Here is an 11,214-nt window from a genome sequence, read left to right on the forward strand (position 1 = left end):
ATGTGACAATTACATGAAACTTAAATTTCAGTGTCCATAAAGTTTTACTGTAACACAGCCATGCTCATTTGTTTACCTACGACCTATGGCTGCTTTTGCATTACAGCAGCAGTGCTATGTAGTTACAACAGAGTTCATAGGTGGCACTCTCATTTCTTCATATTGTTGCTAAGCATAATTTAAACCACAGTGACTCAGCATTAGGTTAACTCAATTGGGTTAAAAGCTGTTAATTGAACAGCATTTCAAGTACCACATGTATTGCTGTACCATAACATTTTAATTCTTGTATTACTAATACACTCATCAAGCCAAACTCAAGAAAAAAAACCCAGAAAAACAGACTTTGTTACACTTTGAAGGCACAATGGAGGTGAAATATTTTGTGAATGAATTAGATGACAAAGCTTATCATGCTTATTGTGCTTCCTATGCAGTGACAACATATCTATGCTAAAATAATCAAATATATGTCAACAATGCCACACTAAGCACTCATCACAATATTCTCAATTCACAATAGATGGTCAGAAAAATCAGAAAATTTTAAATAAAATGTCTCATCAGAGCAGAATTTCTTCACAAAAAAAAAAAAAGAAAATGAGGTAGCAACTACAGTACATTTTGATATTCAGATATTCAGCTTCTATTTCTGCCCCAAGCAAGGAAAGTAATTTACCAGTGATGAGTTAATTAAATCATGTTTGATTGTAGAAGGCAAAGAAATGTGTCCAGATAAAATAAATTTGTTTATGATGATTAGACTTTGGGCAAGACCAACTGCTTTAAGAGTTGAGGACAATGGGAACAACATTATGGTCCATTAAAATACAAGGGAAATGATTCTGATAAATTTTATTTGGCTCTTGATTTCACAGATGTTACTAATGTTGCTCAGATGTTGTGTATTCAAGGAATCAATGCCAAGTTTGATTGTTTGAATAATTAGCCTCTAGGAACAGTCTATATGGAACAACCACAGGTGAAAATATTACCAGAGAAGGTACAAATATTAATTCAGTAAACCTGAGGCAGGACACTCTGCTAAGAAGTGTTAAAATTGATAGTGGTAAAAGATATGTTGGAGCAGAAAAAGGCAGAGGTTGGCTTTGTAAAAACATGTATTTAAAGCCTACGGTTACTCATTGTATTATTCATCAGCAGGTACTCTGCAGAAAATATTTTAATCTATCATGTGCTATTGAACCAGTAGCGGCAACAGTGAACTTCATTCAAACTCAAAGATTTAACCATCATCAGTTTCATGAATTTCATGAGAAACAGAAAAATCCTGACTTGCCCTACCACATGAGAGTTCAATGTCTGAGCAGCATTGAAGTTTTATTGTTATTTTTTTTTAATCTCAGGGCTGAGACTGAAATATTTCTGAATAAGAACTTCCCTCAAGCATTACTATTGATATAATACTGAATGGCATTGGAAATTAGCTTTAGCTGCAGACTTGATAATGTTTCTTAATGAATTCAACCTAAAATTAAAAGGCAAAACAGTACTCATTTGTGAAGCTTATAGTGTAGGAAAGTTATTTCAAAGACAATTAATGTCTGAATCACAGGTAATGCTAAGCCACTTTACAAATTTCCAGTGCTGTCAAAAGTTAAAACAAGTAATATCTCAATTCCCACATAAATTTGTAGTATATATGTTATCTGAGCCCAGACTTCAGAATTGTAACAGTGTTTTCAGACCTTGATGCAAGCACAAAGGACCTTTCTGCATTTCAAAGTCCATTTCATTGTACACTGCATAATTCTCCTAACCTTCCATTGAAAGTGATTATTCTGAAATGTAGTGACATACTAAAAGGTAAATATCAAGAGTCTACAAGAATTCTTTAAATGTCTTCTGTATTAGTTTCTATTGCTGCTATAATAAATTACCACAAACTTGGTGGCTTAAAATAATGCAATTTATTGTTTATTAGTTATGGAGATCAGAAGTCTAAAATCAGTTTCCTTGGGTTAAAGTCAAGGTGTCAGCAGGGCTGGTTGCTTCTCATAGGAATCCATTTCCTTGCCTTTTCTAATTTCTAGAGGCTGCTGGAATTCCTTGGCTTATGACTGCAGCACTCCAATTTCTGCTTCTGTTATGTCACTTTCTTCTAACTTTGATCCTTCTGCTTTTCTCTTATAAGAATCCTTGTAATTACACTGGGCCCAACCAGATAATCCAGGATAACCTAAGTATCTTAAAATCCATAAGTTTAATCACACCAATAAATCTCTCATACCATGTGAAGTAACATTCATAAGCTCTGGGAATTAGGATATGGACATCTTTAGGGAGCCACTATTCAGTTTACCACATCTTTCAATTCATTAATATTCACAATTAAAATCATTTGCTTATGGATTAGTATCAGTATTTGGTAGGACCTATTTGTTTAAAAAATTTCTTTTCAAAGATGAAATACATAAAATCTGATTACAAATCAGCATTAACAGATGAACATTTACAGTCAATTTTGATGACAAGGAATAGCAACCTTGAACTTTAATTAAGTTGTATTCAATCATTATATCTTAAATTTTGTCAATTAAAGTTTCCTCTCATTATATAAATACCTAAATAATAGTACTGATATTTCTAGTTAACTGGAAAAACTAAAATATTTACAATCTGGGCCTAAAAAAATAGGTTTGCTGGCTCCTGGACAAAATTAATTCAACCCACAGAGGGTTCTTTGCAAACGTTAGTAAAAATTAAACTCCTGATGAAGAACAAAAGAGAAAAGACACAAATTACCAAAATCAAGAATGAAAGAAGGGATATCACTACAGACTTAACAGGCATTAGAAATATAAATGAATTAACATTAATGAATTCAAAGTGATAGATGAAATGGTTTAATTCCTTGAAAGACACAAAAACAAAATACTGATGCGAGAAATCAAAGAGAAAAATGAAAAAAAATCACTCAAAATTCTACATACTGCACTGATTTGTTCATGTGACGTTATGGAAAAGGCAATGGGGTTGGGGAGTGAACCAGGGGTTTCCTGGGGTTAAGAGTTGGTGAAGAGTTTGACTACAAAAAGGTACCACAAGGGGATGTTTCTGGGCGATGGAACTGTTGTGAATCTTGATTGTGGTGGTGAAGTCTACATGCAATGCAATTGTCAAAACTCAGAAATGTACACCAAAAAGAATAAATTTCTACTATAAGTAGATAAGTTAAACAATAAATGTTAAAAAATTAAATAAGGCTGTTCTACAGGTACTTGTCAAACTTTTAAGTGCACAGCAATCACCAGCTCTAGTAAAAGTGAAGCAGAAAAAGCATTTGACAAAATACAACATCCACTCATGACAGAACTTCTGCAGACTAAAAATATAACGGAACTTATAAAAATGCTTTCCCCTATGATCAGGAACAAGGCAGAGATGTGTACTCTTGACATACCTATTCAACACTGTACTGGAAATCAGCCAGTGTAGTGAGGCAAGGAAAAGAAATAAAAAGCATACAGATTAGAAAGGAAGAAATAAAACTGACCCTATTAATATACAACATGTGTCTCTATGGAAAATCCCAAGGAATCTACCAAAAAACAAAAATTTCTAGTGAGTATAGCAAAGTCAGAGAATACAAGGTCAATGCACAAAAATCAGGTGTATTTCTATACACTAACAATGTACAACTGGAAACCAAAATTTTAAAACAATATGATTTAAAATAGCTCTAGAAGAATAAATTACATATTATACTTGGGCACATGTCTAAAGAAAACATGTATAGATCTGTATGCAGAAAATCATGAAACACTAATGCAAGAAATTAAAGGACACTTAAATGAACGGACATATTATATTAATGAACTGGAAAACTCAATGTGATAAAGACAGATCTACTGATTTTACATAATGTCAATGAAAATACCAGCTGAATTTTTGGTAGATATAAATAAGCTCATTCCAAAATGCATATGGAAAGGCAAAGGAACCAGAATAGCTAAAAGCAATTTTGGAAAAAAAGAATAAATTTGGAGGAATCAAACTATCCAGTCTTAAGATTTACTATCAAGCTACAGTAAATATGATATATTGGTACTGGTGAAGAGATACACACATAGATCAATTTAGCAGAACATGGTACAGAAATAAACCCAAACAAGTGGTGTTGGGATGGTTGGTCATTCATATGTACCCAACTTAACCATCACATATTATAAAAAAAGTTAACTCAAAATGGATCACAGATTTAAGTGTAAAACCATAAAACTTCTAGAACAAGAGAAAATCTTCATGACCTGGGGCTAGGCAGACTTCTTAGATATGACATCAAAAGCACAACCCCAAAAAGATAACATTGATAAATTAGATGTCATTAAAATTAGAAATTCTGTTCTGCAAAAGACACTATTAAGAGAATGAAAAGACAAGCTACAGGCTGAGAAGAAATATTTGCAAATCACACATCCAACAAAGGACTTATATCCAGAATATATAAATAGCTCTCAAAAATCAACAACAGGAAAAATATAACCCAATGTAAAACTAGGCAAAGCATGCATACAGACACTTAAGCAAAGAAGACATAAGGATGGCAAAGAAACAACAACAAAAAAAGAAATATCTGCTGAACACCATTAGCCATTAGGGAAATGTAAATTAAAGTCACAATGCTTAGAATGGCTAAAATAAAAAAAAATAAGGAAAATACTAAGTGCTGATGAAGATGTAAATAAACTGGAACTTTCCACATCATTAGTGAGAATGCAAAATGGTACAGATACTACAATTTGGCAGTTTCTTATGAAGTTAAACATACATTTCCCATATGACCCAGTAATCCCACTCCTGGCTTCGTACCCTACAGAAATAAGCACAAAAAAACTGTACATGAATGTTTATATTAGCTCTATTCATAAATGCCAAAAAGTGGAGGAAAAAGTCTATCAACCAGTGAATAGATAAACTGTGATATATCCATAAAGTGGATACTTCTGTTAACCAGAAGTAAACAGAAATGAAGTATTGATACGTATAACAACTTCGATGAATGTCAAGAGCAATTTGCTGAGTAAAAGAATCCGGTCTCAAATGTTACATATAGCATCAGTTCATTTATATGATATTCTCAAAAAGACGAAACTATAGAGTTTTAGTGGTTATGGTAGTTGCCAGTGGTTACAAGTATGGTGAGGGGTAATTATGAGGGAAGACATGAGGGGAGTTTTTGGGGTGATGGAACTGTTCTTTTTCTGACTACGGTAGTCGTTATACAAACGATGCCTGTGTTGTAATAGAATTGTATACCAAAAATAACAAAATAGTCAATTTTACTGTAGAAACATTTTTTAAAAACCTGTTTTAAAAACCTGGAAACACAACCTCAGTTATAAGGCATGGTCTATAAATGTTGTTACCATTTCTAACAATTTGTTTCTTAGGAATTTTTTTTAGATTATCAAAACATAACCAATCATTGCTCTTCAACTCTTCAATACTCTGAAATAGTTGGCGGATTATATAACCTACCAATATTAAGTGAGATTAAGGAATATATCCAGGGGTTATTTCTATTCTATTTTGATACCTAATTCCAATTCTACACTGCAAATCCTTGATGCCAGCTGTTTGTTGAGTAGCTACTCTAACCATAAACCCTTAACAACCTTGTACGATGTGCTGGGCACATGGAGAAAAATATGACATGGTCCCAGAAATAGAAGAACTTTCAGTGTATGGATTTAGATAAAGAGAAATAAGAAACAAAGAGCTATAAGACTTAGGCAAGGCAAACTGTATACTGGAACACAAAATTCATCACCATCCTTCTCCAAGGTACAACTCTCTTGCGTCCCCTAGCTTCCTCAAGTAAGGACCATTCTGTAAGCTGCAACGAATGAAAACCTTAGAGTAGCTGCTGGCATTTCCCTTTCAAAGTCTTGGATATAAGCAATTTATGATCATCAATGTTTGACAATTATGACAATCAATCAAACAATATTATACTAAGTCAATGTTAGAGATTTGCTTTAAAATACTGAAACAAAAAAAAAAGGGACAGGGAGTTGATACAAGACTGGCAAATGTTAACAAAGGTTGAAGCTGAGTGATGCTTCCACAGAATTATTTTAGTCATATTACATTTGGCTATGCTTATAAATTTCCATAGTAAAAACTTAAGGGAAAAATAAAAGCTATGAAGCCTATTTGGTTAAACATGGGTAAAAATCCAAAAAGAAGTCTACTGGAAGAGGAAAACATTGAAATATTAATATTGTTACTGTTATATCTTGTGGTTAGCATAATTAAATTTTTTCTTTTACACTTTCTATACTTTCTTAATCTTTTACAATATGCAATAATTTATATAATCAGAATATGAACGATAAATATTTCAAATAAAATTAAATTACAGATAGCTAAAAAAAATAAAAAATTCAAAGCTCATTAACCTCATTTTCACGGTCCTCTAGAAAAATCCAAATATGTCTTCTGAAGCTGATACTAACACATCAGGAACTAGGGCAATGGATGGAAACTATTCGAATTCAAATCCTAGCTCAGGCTCTTACCACCTGGTTGACCTAAAGATAAACCACCTATGCTCTGTGTCTGTTTGCTTATCTTTAAGATGGGAATGGTGGTACCCAACCCAGCCTCAAAGGGCTCTTGTGAGGATTAAAGATGGTAATTCATATCAAACTCTTAGAATGATCAGCACTAAATGTTTAAATACTATCTTTATTACTCATGTCCAAGTACTCCCTCATCCGTTTCTGCATTTATTGAACAAATATCAGGGCATCTTCGAGCAGAATTTGGCAGTGAATGATGGAAATATCGTCTTCCCTGGAAAGAAAGGATGATAAGTACTACTCAGGTGAGACTCCGCTGCCAAGTGCCAAAGGGTCATTCCCTCCTTCTCCCTGCAGCCTTTTTCAAGAAGTCAAGGCTAAAGAAGGAAAGGAGGATGGGACAAATCAGAACTCCTGCATGAATTACAATGGACTACCCAGACAGCCCGGAGTGATCTTCTCCTAAAGAAAAATCTCTCGGTGATCAGAAAAGGGCCAGGGATACTCTGCAGCTGGAGCTCTGACCCCATCCTGGGTTCACAGAAGCTTTCAGGGAACCGAGTCCTTCTCAGAAAATTAAAAAGTGCTAATAACAAGAGACCCATCTTCTACCACCTGACAGGCTCTGTTTCAAGTCTTTTTATTTAACTCTCAAAAGAACTCCATTAGATAGATACTAGTACCATTTTAAAGAAAAAGAAACATAGGCAGAGAAATTAAGATACTCGCCTGTTATTATACTGCTAGGAAGTGGCAGAGCTAGCTGATGGTCAGGGGAAAGGGCTGGGGGAGTACAGAACCCAGGAGATCCCCAGTCCCTGCGATGTAGGATCTTGGACCCCCGGCGCTAAGTGGGGATGCGCCAGCTGCCCCACACTGGAGAAGGCTCATTCGAAGATAACACAAATCCCGCCCTTCGCCGCAAGTGGATTATCCTCCCCTAGAGCTACTGCCCGGTTGCTACTGGACCCCAACAAAACGAACATCAGTATGGACGGAAGGAGCAGGACGCAGGGCGGGGAAGGCTCACCTTTCTGGGAGGAACGAAGGCCGCGGCCTAGCGTACCTGAGGCGGAAGTGGCTCTGCCTACCGAGACCTCTTGGACTACGCTTCCCAGAATTCCCGACGGGATCAGGGAGACGGCCTCAGCCTCCTAGAGCGGAAGTTACCGGACTACACGGGGCTCCCAAACTACATTTCCCAGAATTCCTAGAAAAACTCTCCACTTATCTGCCTGCCTAGGACGCAAGTGCTGGGTGCCAAGCTGAGAGCCTGGATCATATTTCACATGTGCCGGTCCCAAAGGAATTCCTTAACTCCCCCTTCCTGGAACCGAAATGCTTCCAAAGACAGAGAGTTCGTATATATATTTCTCTGTTTTCCCCAGCCGATCGTGCATGAAAGGCGCCTTTCCTGGCGCGTGTGTCTCTGATCCTGTGGATCTTCTGGGCAATTCCCGGAATTTCTTGCAGGGCAGCACTTCCCCTTAAGTCGTCTCTTTCTCGTTTGGATAGTCAGTTTTTGTATAGTCACTATTCTCTTTTGGTTAGCCGTCTAATTTTATACTGCTAGTCCAGCTCTACTGCCTTCCCCCTAGAGTTTGAATTTATTTTTCTTCAAACGCGACACAAACCTAAATAAACTCAACCAAAGCGGACTTTACCTACCTACCTACCTACTTACCAAGAAAATATCCCATAAAGGAGAGAACAGAGAAGCTTGCAATACAGGAAGAAAAAAAAAAAAAAAAGAATTACAGAATGGAAGCGATGTGTGCGCTAAAATTGCAGGTACTTAAAGGAAATTGGGCTGATTTGTACTGGACACCGAATTTAAGGAATACAAAATCTCAACCTTTCTTTGGCTGGATTACCTTTTTATTCCATTTTGGTGTGGATGCCTCTGAAACTGATAGTGCTGCTGCTACCTACCATAATGTGTTTGTTGCAAGATCCACAAGAACGTGGATGCCAAGAATCCACAAAAAACAGATGCAACCGTTGTTGAGGCCATAAGCAGAAACAGCAAATGGTTCCCACGTTTCCTCTGCTTTAACTACTGATGATGAAATGCAAGTCATAAGGCAAATAGAAGGGCTGTACTGATACAGACAAAATGTTATTATTATGGGAAGGGATAAGTCACTTGTAAAACCTCGAAATTTTTTTGTTCTTTGAGAAAAATCTATCACCTATTTTCACCCTGCTCTTGATATAGCAAATATTGTAAGTTGTCTTATGGAGGACAGGATGATTCAGGGAGGACGGCGAATGGGTTGACTCAATCCAGAAAAGGAAGAGGAAAATAAAAAGACATAACGACCAATCTGTGAAAACGCTCACAGGGTCAGGAGATGGAAACCATCCTGGCTAACACGGTGAAACCCCGTCTCTACAAAAAATACAAAAAATTAGCCGGGCGTGGTGGCGGGCACCTGTAGTCCCAGCTACTCGGGAGGCTGAGGCAGGAGAATCGCATGAACCCGGGAGGCGGAGCTTGCAGTGAGCCGAGATCACACCACTGCACTCCAGCCTGGGCTACAAAGCAAGACTCCATCTCGGAAAAAAAAAAAAAAAAAAAAAAGACACTATTAAGAGATGAGACTATTTGATTCTTTATTTAACAACTCCTTTCCAAGGAAACGTTTCTGAAAATACATACGGTTTACATATTAAAGAGGATCAATCTGATAATAGGTGATTTTTTTTGATAAAATGAAAGGAAAATTTAAAAATAAAAGGGACAGAATAATACTTTGTGTACTTCCACTTCCAGTAATAATAAAATGAGTGATTTGGAACAAACATCTGGCAGAGGAAAGGTGAGCAAACTTTTTAAATGTCAAAAGGCATCAAAAGACAAGATAATGGAGAAATGGTGGGCCAAAATTCAGAAACAGTTGGGAGAGTCATGCATTTGGGGCTACTTTTCTCCCAGGGATGATGGTCTAGTTTAGGATCTGAAAAGCCTAGAAGCTCTGCAGCACTTTTGACACCTATATGAAGCTGGGGGAACAAAAGATTCTAGCAAAAACTAAAATGCGCATCCTTTCAAGTGCACATAAGATTTGTACAAATGAGTAAAATGATATGGGATTTCAAAATACTGAAATACTAAATATGCTTTCGAATACAATGAAATTTGGCTAGAAATCAATAAAAATACAACTAAATGATTCATGTGTGCATTTAATAAATATTGTCTCATCTCCAAACTCACCATTCTTCACTCTGCTTTATGGGGCTGGAATGGGGGAATCTGCAGCCAATCTTTCCCGACCTCCACACCCCCAATCTGGTTCTGTGTTCGGCAATTATTAGCAGAAGCGTATAGGGGTGGTGGGGGCAGGGAGATATACTATATCCTGTGCCTGCCAGCCAGCAGTACTTTTTCTCGTAGCAACTGCCTAATTTTCAGTTTTTCTAACACTTGAATAACCTATTTCATCATGGCTCTTTATAAACATTATTAAACAACTTCCCAAAGACTGATCCTTAGATGTCTAAGTCCTAAAACTGCAGGGCCCTGCTTCTGAGCTCAGAGACAGCAGAACCAGCTGAACACTGGCCTCTCCTCAGAGGTCTGAGTTTCAGGTGAGCATGACCTTCCTCCAAGCTTCTAAGTTTTAGTAATTCCTGTCTCTTCACTTTGTTTCTTCAGACCTCAGGTGGTTGCTGCTTGCTGCAGTTGCTACTTCCATCATATATTAGAGTTTTTTGACAGAGTCTCACTCTGTTCCCCGGGCTGAAGTGCAGTAGTGCCATCTCAGCTCACTGCAACCTCTGCCTCTCGGCTTCAAGCAATTCTCCTTCCTCAGCCTCCCAAGTAGCTGGGATTACAGGCATGCGCCACCATGCCCAGCTAATTTTTGTATTATCAGTAGAGATGGGGTTTCACCACATTGGCCAGGCTGGTGTTGAACTCCTGACCTCGTGATCCACCGCCTCAGCCTCCCAAAGTGCTGGGATTACAGGCGTGAGCCACTGCATCTGGCCTAGAGTTCTTTTTCTGCTCTTTCAGAAATCTAGCTACCAACTCTACAATATACTAATTTTTCTTTTCAAATAATTGGTAAGGTTTCTATCTTCTCAGTGGACCCTAAATTATAAACTTGTTTAGAAATTAATCAAACCACTTTTAAGTAATCCATAGATGAAAGAGTATGACATTGAAATCTGGTGTCATCAGCGAATTCTACCAAATACTTAAAGAAGAAACCATGTTCATCTCAAAATTATTCCTGAGAATAACAAAATAGGAAACACTTTCCAATTAACTTTATGAGGCCACTATAATAACACTGACAAAATTTGTGAGAGGCTTCATTAGAATAGAAAGTGACAGGTCTGGCCGGGCACGGTGGCTCATGCCTGTAATCCCAGCACTTTGTGGGGCTAAGGCGAGCAGATCACGAGATCAGGAGATCCAGACCATTCTGGCTAACCCAGTGAAACCCCGTTTCTACTAAAAATACAAAAAAAAAAAAAAAAAAAAAAAAGCCGGGCATGGTGGCACGCACCTGTATTCCCAGTTATTTGGGAGGCTGAGGCAGGAGAATCGCTTGAACCTGGGAGGTGGAGACTGCAATGAGATCGTGCCACTGCACTCCAGCCTGGGTGACAGAGGAGACTCCATCTCAAGAAAAAAAAAGAAAAAAGAAAAAAA

General features: G+C 37.2%; 1 protein-coding gene across 2 annotated transcripts in view; it reads right to left on the reverse strand.

The window, feature by feature from the left end:
• Positions 1 to 7,658, reverse strand: part of ZNF112 (zinc finger protein 112) — a 34,450-nt gene extending 26,792 nt beyond the window's left edge. The window contains exon 1 of one of the 2 annotated variants that reach the window (XM_024237964.3): positions 7,579 to 7,658. The gene's annotated coding sequence lies outside the window, so the exon portion shown is untranslated. The remainder of the gene's footprint in view (positions 1 to 7,578) is intronic. The other variant, XM_054540655.2, reaches the window with a different exon arrangement.
• Between the last annotated feature and the right edge of the window lie 3,556 nt (positions 7,659 to 11,214).

Source organism: Pongo abelii, chromosome 20 (genome assembly GCF_028885655.2).
Source record: "Pongo abelii isolate AG06213 chromosome 20, NHGRI_mPonAbe1-v2.0_pri, whole genome shotgun sequence".
Taxonomy (NCBI): Eukaryota; Metazoa; Chordata; class Mammalia; order Primates; family Hominidae; genus Pongo; species Pongo abelii.